At 56.9% G+C, this 13,279-nt stretch overlaps 1 protein-coding gene across 2 annotated transcripts in view; it reads right to left on the bottom strand.

The window, feature by feature from the left end:
• LRRC4B (leucine rich repeat containing 4B) overlaps positions 1-13,279 on the bottom strand; it is a 36,762-nt gene that overhangs the window by 6,303 nt on the left and 17,180 nt on the right. The window lies entirely within an intron of this gene.

Here is a 13,279-nt window from a genome sequence, read left to right on the forward strand (position 1 = left end):
GGAGACAAACATCAATGTGTGCTTGCCTCTCACGTACCCCCCACTGGGGACCTGGCCCACAACCCAGGCATGTCCCCTGACTCGGAATCCAACCGGCAACCCTTTGGTTCGCAGGCCAGCACTCAATCCACTGAGCCACAGCAGCCAGGGCTAGTCATCTCTTTCTTTAGCCCGCTAGATCCCAAATATTATGACTGCAAACATGTCATCAGGATGGAAACTGACGAAGGTGTTTGACACACTTTTTCACAGGCCGCCTTCCAAACCCTACACGTGTCTTCCAGCCCGTGTGCTCGGCGTGTGAGGTTACCGGGTGTTTCCTTGGCTCCGTGGTGCTTTGGGGGAGCCGTCGCCTTTTGCCCCCCAGCAGCCTGTGAAACGGGATGGCGAGGGCCCCATTTGGGGAAGGAGTGGAATGGCAGCCCTAGGAGGGGGTGACTGGAACCGTCTGGCAGAGGCGGCATCTGAGGCCGGGCCTCGGACCTGCCTGTGAAGGCACAGCTCCCATTGCGTTCCATCAACCCCTGTCCCAGTGTGGAGCCTGTCCTGGAGGGACCGGGGCCCCTGGTCCGAAGCTGGCCCTGAAGGGAGAGGGACGGCCACTGCTTCGGCGCGGCTGGGAAGGCGGAGGCCGCAGTGCTGGCTTCTGTTGCTGTGATTGTTCGTCCACCTGTGGAGGACGGCTCCCAGGGCGTCAGGCAGACACTGGCTGTCCCCAAGCCGGGCCTCTGTCCCCTGACGTCCTCTCCTGTCCACCGCCCCGGCCTCCTCTTCTCCCACCTGGACACCAGGCTCTGGAAGGACTGTTCCTACCCACAGTTCCCGGTCCCTCCCAGAGTCTCCATTATTCTTCCACTCCACAGCCTGCCGCAGACCAAGACGACTGACCGCAGTGGCCCATCCCATGATAAAACAGTCCCTGCCCTCCAAAGCTCATCAGCCTGATATGGCCTCCCCCTTCCTCTTCCCTGTCCTTCCCCGTCTCCCTCCTGTTCTAGCCATTCCCCAAACACAGCAAATGCACCCCTGCCTCTCGGCCTCCATGCTTGCTGTTCCCTCTGCCAGGAACACTTGCTCCTACTTTCGTTTCTGGCTACTTCCCATCTCCCATCAATGCCCAGCTCAGGGGTCGCCTGCTCCAGAGGCTGTCCTGGCCCCCTGACCCCCACTCCTGGGCCCTGTCCCATGCTCAGCTGCACCCAGCTGCCTGTCTACCTCTCCCCGAGAGACGCCCCCCCCCCCCCCGCCCCAGGGAGCCAGGGGACCGGGTCTCAGCTCCAGGCCTGCAGCCCAGGTTTTGGGTTTTATAACCAAGTGAATTTGAAAGTGGCCCCTCTCAGAATCTCCCATCTTGGGGAGTCCTCTTTCATCAGAGTTGGGGTGCATTCCCTGTGTGGAAATCAGATTCCTGGGAATTAGGGAAGCACCCTGGCACCTTGCCTGACGGAAGGTCCTTGGGGCCTCAGGATGCAAGAAACAGATGAAGAGACACATTTAGGCTCTGAAAAGTTTGGAGTCCGCCCTGGCCGGGCAGCTCACTCAGTTGATTCGAGCCTCATCCCGATAACGCCAAGATGGCAGGTTCGACCCAGGTCAGGGCACTTACCAGGAGCAACCAATGAATGCATCAATCAATGGAACAACAAATTGATGTTTTCCCCTCTCTCTCTCAAACCAGTAAATAGAAAAAGATTTAAAACTTTCTTTAAAAAAATACAATCACGTTGGAGTCTCCAGCTCACTTAGAAGGGCTTGCACGGACAACGAGGTGAAATTGGAGTAACAGAGCACAGAGCAGAGGTCCAGGAAGGGACTGTCCCCTTTGTCCCCATGCTCCCTCCCCCTGAATTAACACTAGCCAACGTCTCCTGGGGCCAGACCCATGCTGGGTACCAGGTTACAGTAATAAAACAACTCTCCATATACCTGTTTTTCCCTGCCCCTGCGGATACAAGTAACACCTACTCAGTTGCTGGTTCGATTCCCAGTCAGGGCATGTGCCTGGGCTGCAGGCCAGGTCCCCAGTTGTGGGCGTGAGGGAGGCAACCAGTCAACGTATCTCTTGCACATTGACATTTCTTTCCCTCTTTCTCCCTCCCTTCCCATCTCTCTAAAAATAAAGAAAAAAATTTTTATTAAAGATTTTATTATTTATTTTTAGAGAGGGAAGGGAGGGAGAAAGAGAGAGAGAGAAACATCAATGTGTGGTTGCTGGGGGGTCATGGCCTGCAACCTAGGCATGTACCCTGACTGGGAATCAAACCTGCAACACTTTGATTTGCAGCCCGCGCTCAATCCTCTGAGCTATGCCAGCCAGGGCAAAAATAAAGAAAATATTTTAAAAAAAACCTTAAAGAAAAAGTAATGCATACTTAGGAAAAAGCATAAAAAGAAAAGAAAAACCAGCCAAAGGGCCTCTACCCAGAATTCACTTCTGGTAACAACTTGTGGGCACACTTCCTTCCAGTCTTTTTTTCTATGTGTATAATGGAGGGCCATGTTTTTGCATCATCCTTTTATTTTCTACAACATTTTGGTGACAAGGTATTCTCTTCAGGGCCCTGCATTTCCCTGGAATAGTGTCACATTGTGCTCATGGCCCCGTATCACGAAATACACTTCCAACACGACGTCCCGCTATCCCGCAGTCCTTCCCAGCCCACAGCTACATTTGGACGTGGAGAGGGAGTGGGAGGGCTCTTCAGTTCTTCCTTTTCCTCAACACGCTTCCGCTTTCTATCGCTTCCTCCAGTGAGCCTGGCTGGCTGGCTGACTCGTGGGGCTGGATGGATCCTCAGTCAGGGCTGCTTCACACAAAGGAGGGAGCGAGCTGCCCCGGTGGGTGGTTAGCCTGAGGGAGCTCCCGCCAGCGGGGAAGTGGGCCCTGCGAGACGTGGCTTCCTGGGGACAGATGGGTGGCGACCATAGCAGGATGGGCTGGGAGGTGGGGGGTTGGGGAGAAACGTGGCCAGTCAGGTGGCAGTGCCTGCCTGCCCAGGAGGCTGGGGGTCTCAGAGCATGACTGCACTTGAGCCCTGGACGCAGGCTCCGCCTCCTGCGCCTGCGCCGCTGGCACTGGCGCCTCGGTTTCCTCCTCATCCCATGAGGTTCTCAATGGCAACACAAACAAAGCTTCCCTGCCTGGTCGGGTAGCTCAGTTGGTTAGAGCGTTGTCCCCACACACCAAAGTTGTGGGTTGGACTCCCCGTCAGGGCACATACAAGAATCAACTGATGAAATGACAAATTGATGTTTCTCTCTCTCTGTGTGTATTCCCCTTCCCCTCCTCTGTCTGGAGCCTGCATGCCCTGCCCCCCCCAACCCCGCGCTGGTGCTCAGTGGCACAGCCCGAAGTTTCGGGAAGTCCTAGGGAGAGAGGAGGGGATGGTTTCCCTTTGCCAGGCTCTGTGTTTCCCAACCATTGGGACCATAGTGCCCTGCTTTCTCCTTGCCTGGAAGATGCTGGCAGAGCACAGAGCAGGCCCTCACTGCTGTTTCTATTAACAACAAAAACAACAAACACAAGAATAACAGGGGGAGGAGGTTCCCACTGTCACTGGTCATTGGGGGTCACTGGGGAGAGAACGAGGCAGTCTCCGGAAGGTCGGACTTGAGTTTGGACTTGAGTTTGCACTGGGAAGCTGAGAAGGGAGCCCTGCTGGCCCAGGTGCCGGAAAGAACTCTGGGGACGGCGCCTCCTCATCCTGTCATAGTGACACAGGGTTCCCAGCGAGCCCATCTGCAAGCCCAGCAGGACTGGGCTGCCGGCCCCATCTGCTCCTCCCTCCTCCTGGGCCCTTGTCCTCAGCGTGGCCTCTCGGGCCACCTCCCCACTGAAAGCGGGTCTGCAGCCTTGGACCCTGCACCACCCAGGGCCTTGCCCGTGGGGTCAGCCAGCAAACCTGCCGGTCCTGTCCTTTCTCAGCGTCTCACAGCCATCTCCTCTTCGTCCCATGGCCGGCTCAGGCCTCAGCCTGCCCGGCCTCCAGCCTCTCCCCACGGGCCCCTCTCCAGGGTCTCACTTCCCCGCCCCCGGGGCTGGCCCTGCCTCTCTCCTCCTCCTGAGTGCCCCAGGGCTCTCCAGGGCCTGCAGGGGACAGTCAGCCCCTGTCTGGAGGCCCTGCTCAGTCCTGGGGCTGCCTGCCCCTCCCTTGCCCTCCAGGCGACCCTTGCACTGGCAGCCTCACTCCAGCTGCCTTTTGGCCAATCTCAACCCCTGAACCCTCTCGCCGCCGGGTCCTCCAGTTTCACCCATGCTGCTCCCTGTGCTAGGATGCCCTTCCCCTCTTCGTCCCCCTGGCCCACCCCTCCTCCTGGGCCCTGCCAAATGCCTTTTCTTCCCCATCGAGTATTTATTTATCGATAACGCCGTTCAGAGTGAGCAAACGGGTGGGCCTGGTCTGGGAAAGGGTGTCACAGGGACCCGGAGGTAAATTCAGTGTCCTCGAGTTTCAGAGCTCCAAAGCAGCCGGCCCAGGACCCGAAGGCTGCTTCGTCTGAACCTGAACGTCAGGTCCCCAGCCAGCCTGCCCGCCCGCCCGCCCAACCGCCCGCCCTGGACCCAGAGCTCTGGTCTCTCAGTGGGTTTCAGCGTGGTCTTTGAGCGGCTCAGCCTGTCCCTTATGCAGACGTTGCCACCACGTGTCGATCTGCTCATTTGACAGATAGTCTTTGGGCGCCTGCTGCGTGTGAGGCTCTGGGGATCCCGCCGTGGATGAGACAGCCACAGCCCTCCTCCCAGAGCCCGACCTCGAGTGGGGGAGAGAGATGCTACCCGTAATCGTCACACACACGGTCACTGAAGTGGCAGCAGTGTGACCCGCCTGCCTGGGTTGCTGGGCAGAGGCAGGCCTGCGGCCCCTCCACAGCACAGAGAAGGTGATCACCGGCCCCCAGTGCCCTTGTGGCCACTAACACCGAAGGAGCCAACAAGGTGGGGAGGCCTGGGTCCTGCCTCGGACTGGCCAAGTCCCCAGGTCCCCTCACTCTTTCCCCTACATTTGCTGAGCCACCCCCACCCATGCCTGGCTCAGTACCAAGTGTCAGAGACACGCCCACCAGGGAAGAGATGGTGGTCCCATTGGGGACCACTTCCTAACCCCTAATAGGGACTTTTGCCCCCCTTTTCAAACTGCAGCTTCAGTGTGGTAAATAAATGTTACATCAAACAACAACAACAACAACCCCAAAAACAAAAAAAAAAACACTGTGTTCTGTTGAGGTTTTTAAGAAGATGAGCTGTCAAGAAATCCTTCATTAAAAATTTAACTGTGGTAGGAAAACGATTAAGTGAATTGTTTATCTTAACACTGTTAAGATAAATTGTTGGTTTTTTAAAGATTTTATTTTTAGACAGAGGGGAAGGGAGGGAGAAAGAAAGGGAAACATCAAGGTGTGGTTGCCTCTCAAGCACCCCCTACTGGGGGGAACTTGGCCCACCACCCAGGTATGTTCCCTGACTGGGAATCGAACCTGCAACCCTTTGGTTTGCAGGCGGGAGCTCTATCCACTGAGCCACACCAGCCAGGGCAAGATAAATTGTTCTTATACTTTTTTTTTTAATTTAAAAGAGATGGAGAGAAACATCAATGTGTGGTTACCTCTCATGCGCCCCCCAGTGGGGCTCTGGCCTACAACCCAGGCATGTCCGGGAATCAAACTGGTGACCCTTTGATTCTAAGGCCAGTGCTCAACCACTGAGCCACACCAATCAGGGCATTTTTGTACATTTCAAATGCAATGGACTGATAGGAACAACTTAGCAAGCTTACTTTTCTTTTGCATTAACTTCTTTACATTCCCAATTTCACAAAACATTGTAATTTTCTCATACGACTTCTCGTACTTCCTCCTTCCCTGAGACAAGTGACGTGTGCTCCCTGGTCGGCGAGGACCTCCCTGACCGCCAGGACGTCGCTGGAGCCCGGCACCCACCGCGTTCCCTGAGCCACTCAGGCCTCAGCTGGGCCTCCCAGGGCCGCGGCCTCCTCTGCAGCGTGGGGCCAGGGCCCCGAGGACTAGCTGGGAAGCACAGACCGAGGCGAGGTGGCCACTCAGAACGCAGTGTCTCCTCATTTAGTCAAGTCCATTAGCCCCATTTTGGGCAATGTTGTCTCTCCCCACCTCCCCACCCAACAAGAAGTCCTACACTGGTCCCTGCTGGGAGCCTCCGGGCCCTGCCAGCCCCCACCGTCGCACAAGGCAGTGGGGTGGGTGGGTGGGAAAGTGGGGTTAAACTGGAGGTCAGGGGTCGACTGCCTCCCTCCCAGGAAGGTGAGCCTGTCCCCAGCCCCTCTCCTGCCTGTGGGGCTTACTCTCAGCTCTCGCCTCTAGCTAGCGTGCCCTGCACCGTACAGATAACCCTTCCAACAACACGGGTTTGAGCTGCATGGGCCCACTTATGATATGGGTTTTTTCCTTCCAGCTAATATCTTTACTGTTTTGTAAAAAACATTTTACTTATTTATTTTTAGAGAGAGGGGAAGGGAGGGAGAAAGAGATGGAGAGAAACATCAATGTGTGGTTGCCTCTTGCGCGTCACCTACTGGGGACTTGGCCTGCAACCCAGGCATGTGCCCTGACTGGGAATCGAACCAGCGACCTTTCTGTTCTCAGGCCTGCAGTCAATGCACTGAGCCCCACCAGCTAGGGCAGTACCTGTACTGTTTATGATCTGTGGTTGGGAGTCTGCAGATGCGGAGGGCCGGCTCTAGGCACTAATTGTTCTACACCCTTTTATACTTGAGCACCTACGGATCTGGGTATCTCGGAGGCGTCCTGGAATCACCCACCTCCCCCCACACACTAATACGAGGGACAACTAAGTTTTGGGGGAGTCAAAAGTTATAGGTGCATTTTTGACTTGGTGGGGGTTAGCACCCTTAACCCTCGCGTTGTGCAAGGGTCAGCTGTACTGCGTGCCTCTGCCTATCTCTCCACCCAGCTTCGCGGGGGCGGGGATGTGTACCTGTCCTGCTCACTGTGCTTCGTGCAAGGCCTGGCACACAGTAGGTGGTCAATAAACCAATCAGGGGTGGGAACTGGGTACTTAGGGTGCGCTAGCGGGGCCTGCCAGACTCAGGGAGATAGGGACTCAGGGTCTCAGCAGGGTTTCCCGCACAGAGCTGGTTTCCGGGTGGAGATGAGACCCACTTGACGGCGGCGGGGAGTCTGTAACCTACAAGAGTGGGTGGGGAACGCAGGCTGGGGCTGCGTCTGCGTCTGGGCCCAGCAGAGGGCGCCATTGAGCGCAGTGTGACTGGGCAGGGCCTTCACCGCAAGGGGGACAGGGACTGTTTGAAAGCCCAGGGAGGATGTGGTAGCTCTGGCTGGGGGTGGGAGACCGATGGAGGCCAGAAGGTCGGCTGAGCATCCCGATGGGCAAGAATGAGGCCAGAGCCCGGATGGGTTGGGCGGAGGACCGCAGTCAGGAGTGGGTTACAGTTCTGAGCCCAGAGAGCTACAAATTGGGAAACCTCAGGAATGCTTTAAGAAATGGAGTTCTGCCCTGGCAGGGCAGCTCAGCTGGTTGGAGTGTCCTCTGGGTAAGCTGAGGTTGGGCTTGTTCCCAGCTGTGGCACATGCAGGAATCAACAGGTGAATGCATGGATGGGTGGGGAAGCTGGTTGGTGTTTTTTTTCCCTCTCTCTCCCCTTTCCTCCTTCTCTAAAATCAATAAATTAACAAAACATTTAAATACTTTATTTTATTTTTAGAGAGAGGGGAACGGAGGGAGCAAGAGAGGGAGAGAAACGTCAATGAAAGTGTGGTTGCCTCTCGGACACCCCCTGTTGGGCACCTGGCCCGAAACCCAGGCTTGTGCCCTGACTGGGAATTGAACCGGCAACTCTGGTTCGCAGGCTGGCACGCAATACACTGAGCCACACCCACCAGGGGGAAAACATTTTTTTTTTTTTTTAAGAAAGAAATCAAGTTCTGTAGCCCCACCTGCTGGGCTCATTTCCAATCCCACTCATGGAGGATAGCTCTCTGGGCCTCAGTGTCCTCGTTTGTAAAATGGGGATAAGAATAGGGCCCCTCACGGGGTGGTCAGGAGGCTGAAGTTCGCCCACTGGGGCCTCAATCTGCTCAAGCAAAAAGCAGGTACGACACTCCCACTGTCCTTGCCCGGGGCTGTCATGAGGTTCAGAAGCCACACAGGCGCTTCCCCTGATTTGGTGATTTTAAGGTTCCGCAGGCTCTGTGCTGATGTCCCCAAAGTCAGGTGACTCTGGGGGCCAGTGGGGCTTGAATGGACAGGGGTCTCAGAGACAGTGCCTCTGAGGGTGACGTTTTGCTGATTCAAGAAAGATGATGGTGGAGGACAGTGAAACTTGTCTCCCTGATGACACTCTGGCCTTCTCAGAAGCCCATCTTCGCCAGGTTACCTCGTGCCTCAGGTGATCTGCTGACGACCGACCGCAAGTCCCCAGGGCCCCAAGGAGAGCCTGGCACACAGCACGTGGGGCGCTTAGGACACGCTTGTCCAAGGACGGAGGCACCGGGTTTCTCAGCAGCTCAGTGGCGGAGGGAGACCGTCCTCATCCCCATTGGTGGAGTCAAACCTCAACCGTCCCCCTCTCAACTAACTGTGAGCACCGCTGGCACTCTTGGATGGTCCCTGCTATTGTCTTCAAAATTAAGTTTCAGAAACAAATTGGACATCCTGCTCCCGTCCTTTGAAAACTCAATCATGCATTCTAAGCACTTTCCTGGGTCATTCAATATTCTTCGAAACTCCATTCTTAAGTGGTTGCGTAACCTTCTGTTGTGAAAATGCACCGTGACCCACTTCTTCCCACGTCCGGGAGTCAGGCAGCCCCGCGGCTGTGGGGCCGCGGCCTTCAACCTGACTCCGCTGCGCTCCTGGGTGTCTCCTTGGAATTGCTTTCTTTGGACTGAAGCGAGCTCCTCGCCAAGAGCCACGCACTGTGCACATGACCTCACTGGGACCCCGAGGGACTCCGGGCAGCCCGCTACAAGCCTCGGCGGATCGTTACTTTGTTAGGTTAAGTGCATGTCCTCTGAGCCGCCAGTGCCCCTGCCGCACATTCCAAGACATTATCACCAAAGCCCCAAAGGGGTCCCGAGGGAGGGGATCTGCGGTGGGGGCAGCCCGAAGTCTCCCAGGGGTGTCTGCTCCAGCTGAGGTTGGGGGCCTGGCGGGGTGGGGGGAGGGCACGAGGGGCGCCCATCAAAGGGAATTCTGCAGCAAAGCGACTGAGTAGACACGTCCTCGCGCATGCGCGCCCGCGCAGCCGCAGCAGCCACGTGGCGAGCGCTTAACCCAGGCGGAGTGAAAACAGTGAGACAAGCAAGTCATCTGTAACACAGCTTCATTTACATACATTAAAAATGCACGCACACAAAGCAACAATAAGCATTTCCCACAACACACACAAGCAGAAAGATCCACAGTAAACACAGGAGGGCGGTTGGCTGTGGGGAGGAGGGGACCGGAGCGGGCACGTCGGCAGTGGAGGGGAAGGAGTCAGGAGGGGCCGCACGGAGGCGCAGAAGCAGAGCCCAGCGGCTGGCGAGCTTTCTCCTGGCCTGACCAGGACCAAGGGGCAGGGTGCGGCAGCAGGTCTGCCCGGCCACGGACGCTTCCCCAGCCAGCATCCCGACCCACCCACACTTCTCCGGGCACTGTGAGCAAGGCGGCCCCTGGCTCTGAGGCAGTGGGAAGGCGCGATCCCGGGCCTCGGCCTTAGAAGACGTCTTCGTAGGCCCTGGGCTTGCCCGCCCTGTCTAATCTCCAACAGAATCAAGGGCCCCACGAGAGGCTGCCAATTTGTTTCAAAAAATGATTCTGCCCATTGAGGCCTTCAGACCCCCACCTCCACACCTGAAGTCCCTGCCACATCACAGAAGAGCATTTTAACTCTCCCCGAACTGCTCGGCGCACTTTGGAGTCTCCCCCACTCCCTGTGTGGCCCTCGGTCCCCGCCGCTTCACAGGACAGGGGACTGGGAACAGGTGAAGGGGACCCCGGGCACCTCCCTTCTCACAGAGCTGCGGGGACTGGCCACCTGATGGCCGACAGCTGGTTTCCCATCCCTTGGGGCAGGAGTTCTAGAGCTGGCCTCCCTTCCCTTCTTGCACAAATGTCTGCTGACTGCACCCACAGGGCACCAGGCTCTGCTCTGGGTGCTGAGACAGCAGGGAGCGGGCACAGTCCCCATCGCTGTGGAAGTGACCATAGGGGCAGGAGCCAGATGACAAGCAAGTGACCACGGAAAAGGGAGGCTCTTGAATCTCCGAACCATCTCGACTGAACTTCGGGGCGTCAGGTGTGCGCGCGCATGCGTGTGGTGTGTGCGTGTTTGGGGAGGTCATGGCCCCCGCGAGAGGGAGGACAGCACTTGAGTGAGGACACACAGTGCTGCCAGGGCAGTGCGTCTCTGACCTCCCCTCTGACCCCGCAGTTCCACTGCCAGGAATTTATCCCAAGGGCAGCGCCCAGAACCAACGTCAGGAAGAACAGCGCGAGGATGTTCGCTGTGGTGTTGTTTATATCAGCAACCGTGGGGGCACAAGAAGGGACACGGGACACCCACATGACAAAGTCCTTACCAAACGCTGCCACCAAAACTGACATTGTGGACACTTAGTATCAGGTTGAAAGATGTTCATCGTTAAGCTCCTATGCTTATTTTTTAAAGATTTTATTTATTTATGTTTGGAGAGAGGAGAAGGGAGGAAGAAAGAGAGGGAGAGAAACATCAATGTGTGGTTGCCTCTCGCATGCCCCCTAATGGGAACCTGGCCCAAAACCCAGGCGTGTGCCCTGACTGGGAATCGCACCCACAATCCCTTGGTTCCCAGCTTGCGTTTGCTCAATCCATTGAGCTACACTAGCCAGGGCAAGCTTCTAGGTTTAAAAAACAGTGGCAAACCAGCACGAAACAGTGTGATTTCATTTTTTCCTGGAGGAAAAAGAAAAGCAACCTGAGCGTGCCGTGCATGCGCCTGCGACGTGGGTGTAGAGCGCCACCCAGGACTGTGGGCGGCACTTGGCTTTTGCTGCTGTGTTTTCGCTTTAGGTATATTTTCTCGTGTTTCTGAATTAATTTGTATTCATTCTGTAATCGATAATTTAAAAACACATGTACAGAAGCACAGAAAAGAGCCAGAAAGGCTGGAAAACAAAATGTAAGCAGCAGATATTTATATCTAGATGGTGGGACTAGGGGTGATTTTTACATTTTTTTATTTGGATAATGAAAAGGCTATTGGTTTTTAAGGTGCCTTTATCAGCTCCCGAGATGGCCTCACTCCCACCACCCGTAAGGTGCCCACTGAGGAGGCCAACTCCACTGCTCATGCTCAGGGCCCACTCTTGCGGGTGGGCCCCCCCTGCCCTTAGCGAACGTGCAGAGTTGGGGGGCCGGCAGTCTCCAGAGTAGGGGTGCAGGAGCCCCAGGATGAGAAACGAAAGTGTTGGGGTTTTGACCCTTTGCCAGAGTCCATTTCACCCTGGCTGGTGTGGCTCAGTGGACTGAGTGCTGGCCTGCAAACCAGAGGGTTACCGGTTCGATTCCCAGTCAGGGCACATGCCTGAGTTGTGGGCTTAGGTCCCCAGTAGGGGGCCCACGAGAGGCAACCACACGTGAATGTTTCTCTCCCTCCCTTCCCCTCTCTAAAGATACATAAATAAAATCTAAAAAAAAAAAAAAACCCACAGAGTCCATTTCTGCTTGCTCACGTCCACGGTGCACGGCTGCAGGAGATGGAGCATGACTAAACATAAATTCGCATTTGTCCTCAGGGCCACCTGTGTGTTCTGGCAGGGCTGTGGCTCCAAACAGTTTGCAGGCCAGTGGCCTGCAGATGGGGTGACAGACACATGAGCAAACAGGCCCCACCAGAGCGACCAGCTCAGACCTGGGACCTCAGAGTGCTCCCGTCTGTCTCCCTCTGCCCCACACCCCCTCTGCAGGCAAACCCTGTCACCTCCACCTGCAAAGCAGACCCAGAATCTGCCCACTTGTCACCACCTGACCCCCGCCCGCTGCCACTGCCGGCCTTTTTGAGCCACGCCAGCTGTCCGAACTCTGCACCAGCCTGCCAGCTGTCCTGTTGACCCCGGCAGGTGACTCCCAGCACCTCGGACACACCCGAGTCAGAGCGTGCCTGTCCCCTGCCCAGAGCCACCCCTGACTACCAGCTCACCCAGAGAAGAGTCCATGTCCTCACCGGGACTACAAGGCCCAGCAGTCACCCTTGTTGTCCCCTCTCCGCCGCCTGGCAGCCCATTGCCTGCAATGCCCTTCCCCAGGTGTTCACAGGCTCCCAGCTGACCTTCTTACACATGTGCTCACAGGTCACCTTCTCCATGAGGCTGCCCTGACCTCCCTGTCTTTAAAGCTGCACTCACCGCCCCTCCCCCTGTTTCCTTTTCCCACGCCCTTCAGCCTGCACACCACTGACTCCGCTTGTGTCTCCAACATGGGCTCAGCGAGGGTGGGGCTGGCTGCTGGTTTTGGTCACTGGGGTGTCCTGAGGGCCCAGAACACTGCCTCCCCGACACGAGGCAACCAGGGGCCATTAAACAGATGCATTTAGGGCAAGGGCTGGGGAGTCTGGGGTTGGCAGTGACAGGGGCTCGCCTGGGGGATCTGGGCCAAAGAGAGGCACGTTCAGGCAACTTGCTTCCCCTTCCTCACAGGGAGAGTGGCCGGTGTCAGCAGGAGGGCCTGGGGGCCAGGCCCGGCTGCGGGGCCTCGGTGAGGGCAGGAGGGAGCCTGGACTTCATTCCTCCGAGGGTTTTCGGCAGGGGGCAGAGGGAGGCTTGTGTTTCTGAGCGCCACTCCGTGGCTGCTGGGAGGACGGGCCAGGCAATGAAGGGGTTTGGGGCTGGGGAGGCTCCTGGGAGCTGTGTGGCCACTATTAGCTACTGGCGTCCTTGGTGGGTCTATGGGCAGCGCTGAGAGTGGGCCGGCAGCGGGCGCTCTGTGGGACTGCCTTGTTCTTGAGCCCCCTCCCACCTCCCCCACAGAGAACAGAGCCACTGCTCTGGCCTCGGGGCCTCGGTGGACCCAGCTCCTCACAGCCGCAGCCTGAGACTCTCACCCCGGGCCAGCGTCTGCTTCCATGTTTCTCACACAATGTCCCCACCTGAACTCCACCCTGTTTGTTCCTTTGTTGCTTTTTCCCTCCTCGAGTGGAAGCCGGGCAGGGGCTGGGAAGGGCCTCGTGGACGCCGGCCGTCCCCAGAACCGGCAGCACCTGCTGACCACCCTGTGTGTAGATGGATGGAGGATGGGGGTGTGGGGGG

The sequence above is a fragment of the Phyllostomus discolor genome, chromosome 12 (genome assembly GCF_004126475.2).
Source record: "Phyllostomus discolor isolate MPI-MPIP mPhyDis1 chromosome 12, mPhyDis1.pri.v3, whole genome shotgun sequence".
NCBI classification, from domain to species: Eukaryota; Metazoa; Chordata; class Mammalia; order Chiroptera; family Phyllostomidae; genus Phyllostomus; species Phyllostomus discolor.